Source organism: Mastomys coucha, unplaced genomic scaffold (genome assembly GCF_008632895.1).
Source record: "Mastomys coucha isolate ucsf_1 unplaced genomic scaffold, UCSF_Mcou_1 pScaffold6, whole genome shotgun sequence".
In the NCBI taxonomy this organism is placed as follows: Eukaryota; Metazoa; Chordata; class Mammalia; order Rodentia; family Muridae; genus Mastomys; species Mastomys coucha.
The window spans coordinates 124,998,432-125,015,091 of record NW_022196912.1 but is presented as its reverse complement, the minus strand read 5'-3'; the positions used below and the strand labels follow the sequence as shown (position 1 = coordinate 125,015,091).

General features: G+C 43.4%; 1 protein-coding gene across 5 annotated transcripts in view; it reads right to left on the bottom strand.

Annotated features, from left to right (window-relative positions):
• Traf3 (TNF receptor associated factor 3) overlaps positions 1–16,660 on the bottom strand; it is a 100,753-nt gene that overhangs the window by 36,272 nt on the left and 47,821 nt on the right. For all 5 annotated transcript variants that reach the window (XM_031357645.1, XM_031357643.1, XM_031357644.1 and 2 more), the window contains one exon: positions 7,156–7,262. The gene's annotated coding sequence lies outside the window, so the exon portion shown is untranslated. The remainder of the gene's footprint in view (positions 1–7,155; positions 7,263–16,660) is intronic.

Genomic DNA, 16,660 nt, shown 5'->3' with positions numbered 1-16,660 from the left:
AAATTAAGTTCCCATAGTTAAGACAACTACATTATTTCTAAAATGTTTGTCACAAGGCCACCCTCAGGAACTCCACCACAGTCCCCACCCCCATGTGCAGCATGCAGGCTACGCACAAACATCAGAAGAAAGAGCAAAATTGGTCTTTGGAAGCTCTCCACACAGAAGACTGTGGAAACCCTTGACCAGATTTCATGACTGGACAGAAATACATTTATTTCACTTATTTTTGCACAACTATACATGTGTACCTCTGTCCTAAAATTTAGATTTAGCGATTATAAGATAATGAAATTCTATACTTATTTTATTGGAGAAAAATTATGCTGGTTCAGTCAAATGCATCAGAGACAGCATTTGAGGAACCTTGAGGGTTTGCCCCCCATGGAAGAGCCCAAGCTGAGGAAACAACACCGAGTCTCCAATGCCCAGAAGCTGAACACCCACAAATCTGGGTGACATGGCAGGTCACCCACAGGATGGAACCTGGGGCCATTGCCGGCACCTCCCCTTCCACCCTCAAGAAAATTAAGTGGGAAAAGAATGTTTGTTTCTGATACATGAAGAGCTAGCTTTTGTGGAACAGAAATGATGGCACCCCTAAGGCAAGGAGTTACAGTGCTGGGAACTACTTAGCCAGCCACACACACCTGAGGAGGCCCTGAGGAGGAGCCAGCAGTGAGCATCAGTGAGCATCAGTGAGCAGGAGTGAACAGGATTGAGCAGGAGTGAGCATCAGTGAGCAGGAGTGAACAGGATTGAGCAGGAGTGAGCATCAGTGAGCAGGAGTGAGCATCAGTGAGCAGGAGTGAACAGGAGTGAGCAGGAGTGAGCAGCAGTGAGCAGGAGTGAGCAGGAGTGAGCAGCAGTGAGCAGGAGTGAGCGGCAGTGAGCGGTAGTGAGCAGCAGTGAGCAGCAGTGAGCAGGAGTGAGCAGCAGTGAGCAGCAGTGAGAAGCAGTGAGCAGGAGTGAGCAGGAGTGAGAAGCAGTGAGCAGGAGTGAGCAGCAGTGAGCAGCAGTGAGCAGGAGTGAGCAGCAGTGAGCGGCAGTGAGCGGGAGTGAGCGGGAGTGAGCAGCAGTGAGCAGGAGTGAGCAGCAGTGAGCAGCAGTGAGCAGCAGTGAGCAGGAATGAGCAGGAGTGAGCAGGAGTGAGCAGGAGTGAGCAGGAGTGAGCAGCAGTGAGCAGGAGTGAGCAGCAGTGAGCAGGAGTGAGCAGCAGTGAGCGGGAGTGAGCGGGAGTGAGCAGCAGTGAGCAGGAGTGAGCGGCAGTGAGCGGGAGTGAGCGGGAGTGAGCAGCAGTGAGCAGTAGTGAGCAGTAGTGAGCAGCAGTGAGCAGCAGTGAGCAGCAGTGAGCAGGAGTGAGCAGGAGTGAGCAGGAGTGAGCAGCAGTGAGCAGGAGTGAGCAGGAGTGAGCAGCAGTGAGTAGGAGTGAGCAGGAGTGAGCAGGAGTGAGCAGCAGTGAGCAGGAGTGAGCAGCAGTGAGCAGGAGTGAGCAGCAGTGAGCAGCAGTGAGCAGGAGTGAGCAGGAGTGAGCAGGAGTGAGCAGCAGTGAGCAGGAGTGAGCAGCAGTGAGCAGCAGTGAGCAGCAGTGAGCAGCCCCAGAACCCATGTCCTGGCGTAGCAGGTGTTCTATTTCCAGACCCAGACTCTGATGCCTTTCACGTAGTGCTCTCTGCTTCCTATCTGCAATGTTTTCAGGAGGGAATTTATTGCACCTGAAGGCCTTATTTAATCCAGCATAGCTTCTACAGTTTCCAGTCAGCTGCCTTAGATGCCTGGCTTACACATGTGATGCAGCACAAGGGATGGCAACTTCACACTTCCTCTGCCTTCAGCATTAAGGTCTCTACTCCTGTGACTTGGCTACATTTTAATTTTGGAGCTCAGCTCAGAAACTAGAAACAAAAGTACATCTGCTGACAAAAGAATGTTCCAAAAAACTGGAAAGCCCGGGGAAAACCAAAAAAGGGAAGTATGAGATAAACAAAGAAAATGGCTCCAGCCAGCAAGGAAGGATGAACAGCAGTCAAGCAGAGAAAGCAGACTGACATCCAGCCCAGCAGGGGATCAGTGCCCTGCAGCTAGGCAGTGGGGAGAGGGTGGGGAGGTGGTGGAAGGCAGGTGTACTTCCTGGGAACCTGCACTTGTGCATGTGCTCTGGGACAGCAGCTCCCTCTGTGATTCCTGCTGTCAGACGCTACACCATGGCAGAAGGCCCCTGGCCCCTACACTGCAAAGTATAGGAGAGAAGGCTGTGTACACACATGAGCAGAGCACAGACACTGGTTCAGTTTCTCGCCGGTGGCTGCTCTATTACTTTAGCTCACCATCTGAAGGATCAGTTGAGTGCTGTGGAGAGGGCAGGCATGGCAGGAGGAGCACGAGGGAGCTGTTCACAGGGCACCAGGCACAGGGATGAGTACCCAGCTCTCTTTGTCCTTGTATCTACTCCACCACCCCCGTGAGGTGTGCACACGTGATAGACTTTCCTCCTACAGTAAGCCCTTCTGGAAATAGCTTCATACGTACATCCAGAGGTATGGTTTCACAGTGCTTCCCAGTCAACTTAAGATTAGATCTTATTAAAAGCCCTATTCAAAAAGAGAATGAGAGGCAGACGAACTTGTCCAAACTGACAGGATCAAAGAACTAACTACAGATAGGAGTCTACAACGATAAGAAAATAGTCACCTGAAGTTCTACATTACTTCTTGAGTCATACCATTTATAATATTTACTTTTAAGATTTAATTATTTTTACTTTTTATGTGTCCATGCTTTATCTCGCCTGTGTGTACTACACACATGCTACTAGGGAGGTAAGAAAATGATGGCACTGGATTCCCTGGAACTGAAGTTACAGGTGAGTGTTAACTGAACGCTTGTGCTGGGAACCAAAACCAGGTCTTATGGAAGAGTGCAGTGTTCTTAGCTGCTGAGCCAGCTCTCCAGCCCTACCATCTAGGAGGTTTACAGCTGTGCTCAGCCCTCTTAGTTGGGGGTGAGGGTGGAGGAGTGGGTGGGCTCTACCTCCCTTCCCTAGAATGTTAACTTCACAGGAAAATGGGTTCAAAGAGCAAGAAACATGGCCATATTAAAGAGATGCTTCCAGAGGTTAAGCCAAACTTAGAATAAAGCACGGCACTCCCGTCAACAGCTTTCATAAACTCCTTGCAGCACTCCCGTCAACAGCTTTCATAAACTCCTTTCATCCTCCCTAGTTCCCCGTTTCTGATGGGACACTACTCCAGAGCCTCTCCTCTGCTCTGCATACTTGGCACTGCTCTTCCTGGGAAGGGTACAGGTCCTTAAGAAAGAGAACAGCTCTTCTCATTGAGGCACATGGAGATATCAGCTACCTGGCTCTGGTCACTGCGAAGAGGGTTAGGAACAGAAGCTCACATTTTTGAGAAGTATTTAATTGTGTCTTGGAATCATGAAAAGGAATTATGAAAGTAAAATGAAAAAGGACTTCTTTCACTAAAACCAGTGAAATGAGTAACTGTGTAACCAACTGTGTAGCCGGCTGATGGTGCTGCAGGGAGGGCTTGTCTTAGCAAGGTTTTCTATTGTTGTGACAAAGCACCACAGCCAAAGTGACTTAGAAGAGAAACCATTTATTTCAGGGGTAAGTCTACGACCATCACCATGGGAAGCATGGCAGTGGGCAGGCATGGGACTGGAGCAGTATCCAAGAGGCCACATTTCTTTTGTCTTTTTTTTTTTTTTTTTTTTTTTTTTTTTTTTTTTTTTTTTTGATTTTTCGAGACAGGGTTTCTCTGTGTAGCCCTGGCTGTCCTGGAACTCACTCTGTAGACCAGGCTGGCCACGAACTCAGAAATCCACCTCCCTCTGCCTCCCAAGTGCTGGGACTAAAGGTGTGCACCACCACTATCCAGCAAGCTTACATTTCAATCCATACATAGGAGGTAAAGAGAGGTAGAGAGATAGGGACAGAGATATAGAGACAGATAGATAGTAAAAGACAAAAAGATAGTAAGAGACAGAGAGAGAAACAGTGAGAGACGGAGAGAGAGATGCTGGGAATGACTGAGTCTTTTGAAACCTCAAAGCCCACTCCCTCCTGGTGACACACTTCCTCCAACAAAGCTACATCTTCTAAACCTTCCCCAAAGTTCCACCCACTGTGACTGCGCATTCAAATGTATGCGACCATGTGGCCAGGCTCAAGTGCACAGTGTTGGCATTATGTTGGTACTGTTATTTAAAACAACCACATACTTTTACAGGCTAAAACAACTGAGGCAATATGTTAAATTTGTTAGGAACCAATTTCAGCATAAGAGAAAAAAAGATAAATGTAAAAATAAAAAATATAAACAAATAAGACTCAAACACTCCTAAATCTCAAGTGAAGGCTGAACACATCACAGTCTCCACAACCAGAGATGATTAGAAGCTCCACAGCATGGACACTCACATCAGAGAGCCCACACTGGCATGTGCCCACAACAAGCTCCCACATCATGAGTACCAACGGTGGCAAGAGTCCTGGGGCCTGCCAGGGTGGTGGTGGCACACGCCTTTAATCCCAGCACTTGGGAGGCAGAGGCAGGTGGATTTCTGAGTTCGAGGCCAGCCTGGACTACAGAGTGAGTTCCAGGACAGCCAGGGCTATACAGAGAAACCCTGTCTCGGGGGGGACAAAGGGAAAAACAAAGAAAAAAAAAGAGTCTTGGGGCCTCGAGATCCTACTTCCCACAAAGGACACCAGGGTTGCTGAGAAAAACAGGCAGTTGCAGGTGGCAGCAAAGAAGTTCAAGGTGAGTAGAGAGCGCCTACTGAGACCAGAGAGCAAGGAGGACAACTTTGCCACAGGCCAGATACTGTAGCTAGCAATCAGGAGGCTCTGCTGGCCACCTGACCATCTCTAAGAATACCTAAAAACACAATTCAATTCACAAGTAACAACTGGTTATAACCTGTAGAGGGATTTTAACCCAGCAACATAGCTGCTCTGACAGGGATCACATCCAAATTCCTTCTAGATCTGTGTGATGCAGCCTGAATGTAGACACACTCTGGATTATAGTATGATGTGTCTGGAATACAGAGAAGCCCCTAGGACACACCTTTAATTTCTAACAATGAAGGTAAGGTTAGTTTGTAGAGGGAAGCACCCCTATTTGAAAGTGACATCTAATTGAGGAGCAGACAAATGAGTCAGAGATAGGATACACCCAACTCACATGGGAACAGGACAGCAAAGAGAGGCTACACAAGACAGCAAGAGAGGAAAAAAGGGTGGTGTGTATATGTGTACGGCAGTTTTACAGGAGCAGGTTACAGAGAGAACAAGGTGAAGACAGAACAAGTCACAGGATAAGAAGGAGCCAGAAGATTAGAACAGATTGACAAATTTAGTATGAGGCCAAGCAGAACAATTCAGTCAGAAGTAGAGAGAAGCCAGATTGAATCAGTCAGCTTGGAAGATTAGATTGTACAGAAGCTAGAAGCTTCTAGGCCTATGCCTAAGGACAGTTAGAACAGAGAAAGAAACACTCTGGGCTCAGTATGAGCCATGTATTCACACAGCTTGGGTATGGGTTTCATCTCATCCCTTCACCTGAGGAAATAAGAGATATTTACACTTATAATAACCCAAGTGATGGCAGAACCATATGGCTGAGAACTTATAGAAATAAAGACTCAGGCATGTATTTATCCTGTTTCAATTTGAACTGTCTCTAGAATAAGCAAATACCTAATGAAGAAAATACTGAGATAATAATACAGAAACATTTCAGTTGCTCAAGGAAGAACACATGATGAAGTTGGAACAGTAATACTCTGCAGGATCTAGTGACTGAGCTCTGAGCAGGAGCAGTCCCTGTGCCTGCTGACATGGGCACACGCCAGCACTGAATGCCTACAAGGAGAGCTGATAAAGCCAGGAAGCCAGCCTCCAAATATACCCACCTGCCACATGTTCACTGCCAATGGCTACAGTCAGGCAGGGAAAGCTCTGGACACAGACCAGCCTAGACTTTACAGCACAAAACATCCAGATAACTGGGTGGGAAAGACTCTCATGGCTAAGGAGACTCACATGCTACTCACCCTACTTCACAAACTGTTAACTGCTGGGGAGGAATGGCACCTTAACGACACTGCGATTAGAAATGAAACTTAGGTGACAGCTTTCTTGCTACTATTCAACTGATCAAAAGTAGTCATACAGTAACTTTCACTTTGCAAATACTCCAAACCCTTTTTTATCTTAATGCTGTAACATATTATAGATTCTAAATGCCAAGTATAAAATGTCATAATCATAAATTAGAGATTTTAAAAAATGCTATATTTACCCCTTTCAAGTCCTAGAGAAAGACGGTTAAAGAGGCAGAGGTGCAGTCCCACGTGGGGCAGTGGCCAGCAGGCAGTTGGGAATCATGTTGTGGGGTAGTCGGAGCTATCAGAGAGCGCCTGGCAAGGCAGCTCTACTACTCTTGTTTTTCAAAGTTATTAAATCATTCCTGAGTCCCACAGGCCCTAGCCATTGTGATCACAGTTTAATGCTAGCTGCAGTGCTCGCCCCATGCTTAAGAGCTGTACTGCCTTTAAAGAGGACCTGAGTCTGGGTCCCAGTGCCCTATCAGGCAGTCTCAGTGCTGGTACTTCCAGCTCCAGGGCATCTTTATACTGGACTTCTGACTCCATGTATATTCAGTAATGACATACAAACCCCAGAACATAGATACCCACAGGCACGCACCCCACACACATAATAAGAAAAGAAAGCTGGAAGATATGGTCAAGCAGAAATGAAACACGGGGCACATCTGCAGACCTTCAACTCAGCCGAAGACCAAAACTGAGATGGCTGAAACCAGGACATTCAGCTTGTTCTGGAACAAGATTTTTTTGTTTTTGTTTTTTGTTTAGATTTATTTATTATTATATGTAAGTACACTGTAGCTGTCTTCAGACGCACCAGAAGAGGGCATCAGATCTCATTACAGATGGTTGTGAGCTACCATGTGGTTGCTGGGACTTGAATTCAGGACCTTTGGAAGAGCAGTCAGCGCTCTTAACCACTGAGCCATCTCTCTAGCCCAGAGATGATTTTATACAAAGCAAAACATAACAGCTTAAGAAAGAAGCCTGCCTGTATTAAGAACTCCCAGCACATACCTGTATCGTGTGCTGTAAGGAGTCCAGAGAAGCTCAGAAGGAGAGAGAAGCTTCCACAGACGTCGGGGCAGTGCAGCCTTATCCTTCAAGTAACTGGGACCCTGTACCTGGGAATCAGAGGAATGCCTCGTCAGTTCTCATCTGAAAAATTGTAAACGCCTTAAAAAACAGAATTTCAAAGCATACATTTTTATAAAAAGACAAAGTTCAAGATAAGTATTTTTAATCATTCTATATAAACATGTACCATACTTTTTCTACACTTTTAAAAATCACATTATAAAACCTGAATCTTTTTCCCTTAAATCTCTCTTATGCTAAATCATTACAGACAGTAAAGTTCTGGGAACATTCATACAATGTTGCCATGGTTACTGCACAGTAAGCCCAGCTACAACCCTGGCTGAGGAGTGGAGTGTTGCCAGAACTGTAAACCCTGACTGCCTCGCTCTGGTCACAGAGCTTCTGCAGCCTCTAAGAAACGTAGCTCTTTACTTTTTTAAAAAAGATTTATTTATTTATTTATTTTAGGTATATGAGCATACTGTAGATGTCCTCAGACACACTAGAAGAGGGCATCAGAGTCCACTACAGATGGTTGTGAGCTACCATGTGGTTGCTGGGAATTGAACTCGGGACCTCTGGAAGAGCAGCCAGTGCTCTGAACCACTGAGCCATCTCTCCAGCCCCCTTCACTTTTCTTAATACAGTCAGAATCCAACTAAACAAGCCTGGCTCACACTGAGGTATCCCTTCCTTATTTTTGCTTGCTTCAGAATTTTATATAAATAGTCATGTTCTGTGAATATATACCAGGCTGGTCTCAACCTTAAAGAGATCTGCTTGATCGGCTTCCCAAATACTGAGATTAAAAACCACTCCCCCTGGATAAGCCACACATTCTCATCCTGCTTTTTGTTGACCAACACTAGCATTGCTGGAGCTATACTTTGTTTCCATTACCATGTAAAGTCAGAGTATAAATATTCAACTTGGCTATCCAGTCTTGACCCAAAGTTCCTGCTTCAGGGCAAATGTGAACCATAAGATCTGCTATATCTACCTCAAGCATATAGATACAGTTCTTTGGTACATCTACAAGAGTGACAGTGACTTCTGTACCAGGCACGTCTTCTATAGGAAGCCAAATACTTCTCAAAGTGTCTATAATAATTTACAACCCTATGTGAGGATTTCTGTTGATCAGTTTTTCAACAGAATTAATCAGTATATTAATCCTTCTAACTAAACAGCTGCATAATAGCTTAGGAATTCTTAATACAAAGTTTAGGATATTTTGAATAAACTTTATAAAAATTTCCATTTGATGATCACTACATAGATTTAATTCTGCAGCCAAGCATCTGTTCAGGTTCATCACCCAGTGTAACCACCCACTCCAAGCCCACAGGCTTCTAAGTGCTGAGCCTAGAAAGCGCTTTGATTTGGGCTTTACTTAACTGTGTTGATCTCTCTCTAAACATGGCCTTAGTCAAAATTTATGGAGTTTTTTACTTAAAGAGACTCTATTTCCCACAGAACGTGAACATAACAAAAAGAATCCTGTAGTTGACAATGCCACCAGGCAACTCTCATTAGAATGCTGACTTGAGAACAGAGCGAACCTGCAGGACCATGCAGGAAGACCCTCATCCAGCTGGAGTAGCCACAGGTGGCCTACCTAATGCTTCCAACTGCTTGTACACAGATTTTATTACTCTACCTAAAATATTTTCTAGCTTCCATTAATGTTCTTTAACCATGAGTATAAAAAAATATTTATTTTTGAATGAGTCTCACTATGTAGCCCTGGCTTGCCTACGGTTCCGAGGCTAGCTTCAAACTTCAATAATCCTCCTTCGGCTTTCCAAGTACTGCTATGACAGACATGTACCATAACGCCCAGCAAAAGTGTTCTTAAACTCTTCACATTCTATAATTACCTTTTTATCCTTGTCTTATAATTTAATTACAGAGGTCATATACTATAATTTATATTGCATCAGTGCTTTGAAATGTCGTGATACTGATTGGAACTGCAAGACTGACTAGTTTGAGGGCTGGAGAGATGGCTCAGCAGTTAAGAGTACCAACCGCTCTTCCAGAGGTTTTGAGTTCAATTCCTAGCAATCACATGATAGCTTACAACCATCTGTAATGGAATCTGATGGCCTCTTCTGGTATGTCTGAAGAGAGTGACATTGTACTCATTTTTTTTTTTTTTTTTTTTTTTTTTTTTTTTTTTTTTTTTTTTTTTTGTATTTTTGAGACAGGGTTTCTCCGTGTAGCCCTGGCTGTCCTGGAACTCACTCTGTAGACCAGGCTGGCCTTGAACTCAGAAATCCGCCCGCCTCTGCCTCCCAAGTGCTGGGATTAAAGGTGTGTGCCACCACCGCCCGGCTGTACTCATTTTTAAAAAAAATTGATCAGTTTTTATAAACACTTTTACATACTTGAAAAATAACCCTGGTGCTATTTTTAGATATATTTTATATATATATGCTACATCAAGAGATTTAGATGTGAGTTACATTTACTTTATTTACTTGTTCCATGAATTATTGCGATGTGTAAAATCTTCATCATGATTATGAATGTGCCCAGTTTTCTTAGAACTGATGTCAATGTCTACTTGTCCATCTTGAAGTTATACTGTCAGGTTTGTCCAAATTTATAATTAGTTTTCCTCTAAATTGAAACTTCAATTATTACAAACTGGAAAGCTGAATGTGCCTCCAAATACTTTCCTTAGCCTTCTAGGCACACAGATACATGACATGACACTGACTAGCCCACCCACAGTCCTGTTAGCTCATGCGTAAGCCAAGCTCTGCTAACGGGTGTAAGTATAAGCAATGTGTGCCGCTCTCAGGCCTGACCACATGTGCATGCTCTCTTCTCCATGTGAGACAATCCTGCAGAGCTTGCCCAGGGCTCTAAGAGATGAGAGAATAGAGAGGTACAGAAGAAGGCAGTGCTGTGCAAGCCTGAAGACCTGGGCTGTGGCCCCCGAAGCCGATGTGCAGTGGAAGGAGAGAAGGAAAACAAAGTTGTCTTCTGACCGCACACACTTTCTGTAGCAAGCTTGCCCACGCATACATGCCCATTACAGACACTCATACACGCGCACACACATGTAGACACACATACAAATAATAAAATAAAATTTAAATTAAAAAATAAAAACCTTGAGTCCCTGAATTACCATGTGGAAAGAGATCTGCCCACTAAGACAGACTGTTGAGGACTTGTGTATGGCAGGGAACCAATGCAGTAGTAAGCACACCTACTCACCACAGGACTGTGTCTGCCATGTGTGCATTTAAGCTCCCTCTATAGAAGTCTACATCTGGTTAGTGTCTGTGTAGTATGTTTTTCTTGATTTTGATTTCAACATTTCTGAATCCTTATGCCCAAGAACGTTCCCTAATGAGCTGGACTGACTTAAATTTTTAAAATTCTAATTTATTATCTTTTAACTGGAACACTTAATCCATTTATACAAGAAGTGATTACTCATATTTGGGTTTCAACCTGCTTTTACATGGGCTCCTGCTGCCTTCTTTTGGAGTAGTTACCATTCCCATCCCTGCTTCTTAGTCATTGGAAGTTAAATAGTCTTTTTCTTTTGAATTATTATTTAGAAACACGATACTCATTTTTCTGTTAGATACTGAACTTCTGTATTGTTTGGGACAGGGTTCTGTGTAGTCCATACTGATCTCAAACTCAATGTAGCTGAGAATAAGCTTGAACTCCTGACCCTCCTGCCTTCAATCTCCCATCTGTGATGGTTTGTACATGCTTGACCCAGGGAGTGGCACATTAGGAAGTGTGGCCTTGTTGGAGTAGGTGTGGCCTTGGAGATGTGCTATTGTGGGCGTGGGCTTTAAGACCCTCATCCTAGCTGTCTGAAAGTCAGTCTTCTCCTGTTTGCTTTCAGAACAAAATGTAGAACTCTCAGCTCCTCCTGCACCATGTCTGCCTGGATGCTGTCATTCTCCTGCCTTGATGATAATGCACTGAACCTCTACCTGTAAGCCAGCTCCAATTCAATGTTGTCTTTTATAAGAGTTGCCTTGATCCTGGTTTCTCTTCACAAGCAATAAAGCCCTAACTAAGACAGCATCTTTCATATGGTCTGAACCTCTGCATGCACTTCTGTACCCCGCCAACCCCATTCCACCCATCCTCACCCTTATGAATTTGCTTAACATCTGAGGCATCGTTTTATCTGCCTTCTGTGTTTTCTTTTCTTCTCTTTTCTTTCTTTTTTTTTTTTTTTTTTTTTTTTTTTTTTTTTTTTTTTTTTTTTTTTTTGCTTTTTGAGACAGGGTTTCTCTGAGTAGCCCTGGCAGTCCTGGAACTCACTCTGTAGACCAGGCTGGCCTCAAACTTAGAAATCCGCCTGCCTCTGCCTCCCAAGTGCTGGGATTAAAGGCGTGCGCCACCACTGTCGACGCCTTCTGTGTTTTCTATTTCCCATTTCTGCATCACTTTGACTTTTCTCTTTGCTCTATTTCTCCAGTTGGTCACAATGGATTTTCTGATATTAAACTAACCCTTCATTCCTGAGGTAAACTTCTCCTGACCACTATTGGATAACAACTTTATCTGTTGCTATGTGGATTTGATTTGCCAAATGTATGGGAGATTTTTCCTTACTTTGCAGATCTCTCAAAGAAGTTTGTCTTCATTAAGTCTTGTCTGCTCTTGTAATTAGGGTAGTGTCAGCTTTGCAGAATTTATTAGACAATGTTTCCTATTTCTTGAAAAAGCTTTTGTCCAGTTAATATTTTCTCCTATTTTTAGATTTATTTTATGTTTATACATGTTTTGCTTACATGTATGTATTGGCACTATGTGTATGCCTGGTGCCTGCAGAGGTCTGAAGAGGGTATTGGATCGATCCCCTTGAACTGGAGTTACGGATGGTCATGAGCCACCAAGTGGGTGCTGGAAACTGAACACTGGTTCTCTGCAAGAGCAACAAGTACTCCTAACAACCGAAGCATCTCTCTAGCCCCAATATTTTCTTTCAAATATTTAGTATAATTTACCAGTAAAATATCGTGTACACAGTCTTCTTTCAAGCATTTTAAATTAAGCTCTTTTTCAAATATTTTAAGATTTTTTTTTAAAATAGTGTTTGTTTAGAGGACATGTGAGATGCGCATGGGCACAGGGAGTGTGGAAGTCAGAGGCAATCTGGCAGGGCCACTTGACTACTCCCACTGTGTGTATCCCAGGGACCGGACTTCAGTCTTCAACCTTTTACCTGCTATGCTCTCCTTACAGCTCTACAGCTGGCTATTGGTCTCTTCCCGATATAACGTTGCACAGTCTAGAACCCCATGGAGTGCTGTACTTGGGCACGATGGCACACGTCTCTAATCTTAGCATTCAGGGACCTGACACTAGAGGCCGACAGACTCCATGACAGTCTCAGATGCACAGAGACTATCTCAAAAATAAACAAGAACAGCAAAAGAATGACAAATAAAATCTTGCCAACTTCATACTTGCATTTTCTTCCCTCCATCTTTCCAGTTATCATTTATTTTACCTTTACAACATCCAAAATACATTATTTTTCACTTTAGTCAATTTTTAAAAGATTTGTTTGTTTATTTGTTATGTATACAGCACTCTGCCTGCATGTATGCCTACAGGCCAGAAGAGGGCATCAGATCTCATCATAGATGGTTGTGAGCCACCATGTGCTTGCTGGGAATTGAACTCAGGACCTCTGGAAGAGCAGCCAGTGAGTGCTCTTAACCTCTAAGACATCTCTCTAGCCTCCAAATAGTCAATTTTTAAAGAACTACTTAAAAGTAAAAATGACCTCTTTATGGACCATTTCGGGTTCCTGTCACACTGACTTCTCCATCTATCTGAATGCCCTTGGTATTTCTTGTAATGTAATTAATTCTGTTTATCTTTTCAGTTGTTTTTAAGATAGTGTCTCACTATGTAGCCCAGGTTGGCCTTGAATTTACAATCCTCCTGCCTCAGACTCTTCTGTGCTTGGGTTATGGTCACCACGGCAGACAGGAATTTTTTGTTTTCTCCTTGAGCTGGGGCTGTCATTGAAATCCTTGGCTTTGTGTGCTGCAGCTAAACTATGTCCTGAGTGATGCCCCGAGATCCCATGTTAGCTTTTCTTGAACTAAAAATCTCTCTCTTCATTTCAGAAAGATCTTTTTGCTAGGAACAAAATTTGAAGTTAAGATTTGGAATTAAGGTTTTGTTTTTCTTTCAGTATTTCACACATAAGCCAAGTGTCTTTTGGTCTATAGAAGATCTAATCTGCTGTTAAAATTACCTCAGTTCCCTTGTCAAATAACATTTCTTCTAACTGCTTAAGATCCATCCTCTCTTTTCTTTAAAACTAACAAAAAACCAAACAACTTTTATTTTGTGTGTGCATGATTTGCCTTAGGTATATATGTACATGGTGTACGTACCAGGTACACACATGATCTGCCTTGGGTATATATGTACATGGTGTACGTACCAGGTACACACATGATCTGCCTTAGGTATATATGTACATGGTGTACGTACCAGGTACACACAGAGGCCGGAAAAGAACACTGGATCCCCTGGAGCTAGAGTTATAGGTACTTGTGAACTGTCTGACTTAATTTAAGTGCTAGCGACTGACTCCAGTCCTCTCAAAGAGCAGCAACTGCTCTTGGCCATTGAGCCATCTCTCCAGATCCCATTAAATGCTTTTATACACTACTAAATACTGGATTTTACTGTATTATCCTTTCCCCTTGAGTGCTGAAGATCAAACACGGGGCCTCATGCACGCTGGGCAAGCACTCTCCTATTGAGCTATGCTCCTTGCCCCAGAACCATAAAAATTTGCTATTCTCTCTAAAAAATAAAGTTGTTGTTTGCCTCTGTTGAGTTTTTCTGTAATGACTGGAATCAAACGCAGAGCCCTGTCCACACAAGCACTCTCTTTCTCCCACTGTGCTGCAGTCTCAGCCTTACTACACGTTTTTAAGATCCTGGGTTTCCTTCTCTGAATACAGATAAATTACATAGACTTGGCCAGAGAAAACCTGAAGCAACCTACAAGGTCATACCCTCGTGAGCTGGCTACCCATTGCCCAGAGTGAAAAGTTGCTTTTTTCCTGTTAACAGTGAAAAGACAACTGTCAAAGGCTTAACTGATGCCACTGTGGTTGGAGGGCAGTTATTCCCAAGCCTGTGTGACAGTCTGCTTTGTGGTGGCTTTCTCTGGCTCTGAGGTCTATCTGCTGTGCGTGTGACAATCCAGACTCCTGCAGCTCTAAGCAACTCCTCTTCCCCAAGTGTGCTCAGCTTTGTATGATGAGGCTGCTGGCTCTGGCTGTTCTCCCCCTCACCTGAAGTGTGGGAACTGCCTCTGAACTCACTAAACGATACCTGAAGGCCAAGTCCACCTTGCTGCAACTTTATAATGGAGCTAGCTCTGTTGGAACAAATCTTCACGTGATAGCAGAAACTGAGAGGTCCAACGAGGCACGATGCTCCATGCCCTTTACAGAGAGAACCACACCGTGCCTGCTCGGGGATGAGCCGTGTGCCACTCAGCTCCTTCACCTGGTTTCCCTGTTTCAGAGGACAGAGTCCTAATCTGCCTTGTACATATATCTAAAAGCTATTGTTTCACAGTCTGCCCAGTTTTTAAGTTGTTTAAGATGGTCTGTTCTAGATTTGGGTGAAGTCAAGTCAAGACTCGCCTCCAGCACAAATTGTAAGGGACTATGTAAAAGGTACAGCAATAGAGAAAATGAAAATAAATGGGGAGGACCTTGAGGAGCAGCATAACATTCTATAAACCACCAGTCATGGTGCTGCATGAGAAAATAATCAATACTAATATCACCTTTATCTGAAATTTTTATTTGCCAACAGATATCATTTAATTTGACTTTTAAAGTATATGTTAAAATATCATTAATTTTAATTACTAATGCTTTTGGAGTCCCCATAAATTCTATAATGTTTGCCTCCTCTGGCCCTGCCAGAGGTCTAGTCCTGTTATTCCTATCTTAGAGCACACAGAAGTTTCCAGGAATAGCTTCCCCATGAAGCAGAATCAAGACCAATGCCAACAGGAATTAGCCATGTTTTTTTGTTTTTTCTTAGTGATATTTGGGAAACAGAGAATGCTCCTATTATTTGCAGCCAATGGCCACATATGTATATGCATGTTCCCACCCTATCAAAGGCAATTATCAAATGGATATAAATTAGCTAAAAAAGTGCACTTTGTAGACAGGATTGTACTAAGAGAATTAAAACTTTCCTATAACCATGAAATAAATGCACACAAAACATGGCTGCAAATAAAGCAACATGCACTCAGGTGGGACTTAGGTGACATCTCAATCACTGTCCCATTGCCATAAAGAGACATCATGACCATGGAACTCTTCAAAGCATTTAATTAGCTGGCCGGTGGTAACACACACCTTTAATCTGAGCACTCAGGAAGCAGAGGCAGGTGGATCTCTGTGAGTTCAAGGCCAGCCTGGTCTACAAAGTGAGTTCCAGGACAGCCAGAGTTACACAGAGAAACCCTGTTTCAGAAAACAAAACAAACAAAAGCCAAAACCAACCAACCAACCAACAACCACTACCACCAACAAAACAACTGGTGGCTTGCTTACATTATGATCATGGTAGGGAGTAGGGCAGCATGGCAGGCAGCATGGTGCTGGAGAAGTAATTGAGAGCATACCTTGACCAGTAGACAGTGAGAGAAAGAGAGACAGAGACAGACAGATACAGAAGGAGAGGAGAGATAATGGGCCTGGTGTGGGCTTTTGAAACCTCAAGGCCCACCCCCAGTGACACACTTCCTTCAACAAGGAATTTTTATAATCCTTTCAAATGTGCTATTCCCTGGTGACTAAGCATTCAAATATTATGAGCCTGTGGGGACCATTCTCATCCAAACCACCAGAGACAATAGTTTACATTAGACTATGAGGAACACCAAGCAGCTATCTGAAGCACTGACATCAAGTCAACTTACTCGAACATCTTGGTACAAAGTCTCCAAGCACCTCAGTTCAATTATAAGCCAAAGGGAGATAAGCTTACTGTCTTGGTTTTACAGAATAACTATACTTCTAAAACGAGCCATCTTGTTTCCCAAATAGTCCCAGCTCCTAATTCCACTGAATAAACATAATAGGTAAGCATTTAGTAGGCAAAAGTCAACTGTTTATATAAGAACCAAAGAACTCTCACTCAATTCCCACATATCATCTACATCATTTCTTTCTTTTTTTTTTTTTTTTGTTTTTCTTTTGTTTTGTTTTGTTTTGTTTTTTTTGAGACAGGGTTTCTCTGTGTAGCCCTGGCTATCCTGGAACTCACTCTGTAGACCAGGCTAGCCTCGAACTCAGAAATCCGCCTGTCTCTGCCTCCCAAGTGCTGGGACTAAAGGCGTGCACCACCACCACCCAGCATTTATTTCTTTTCTAATGCACAGTAT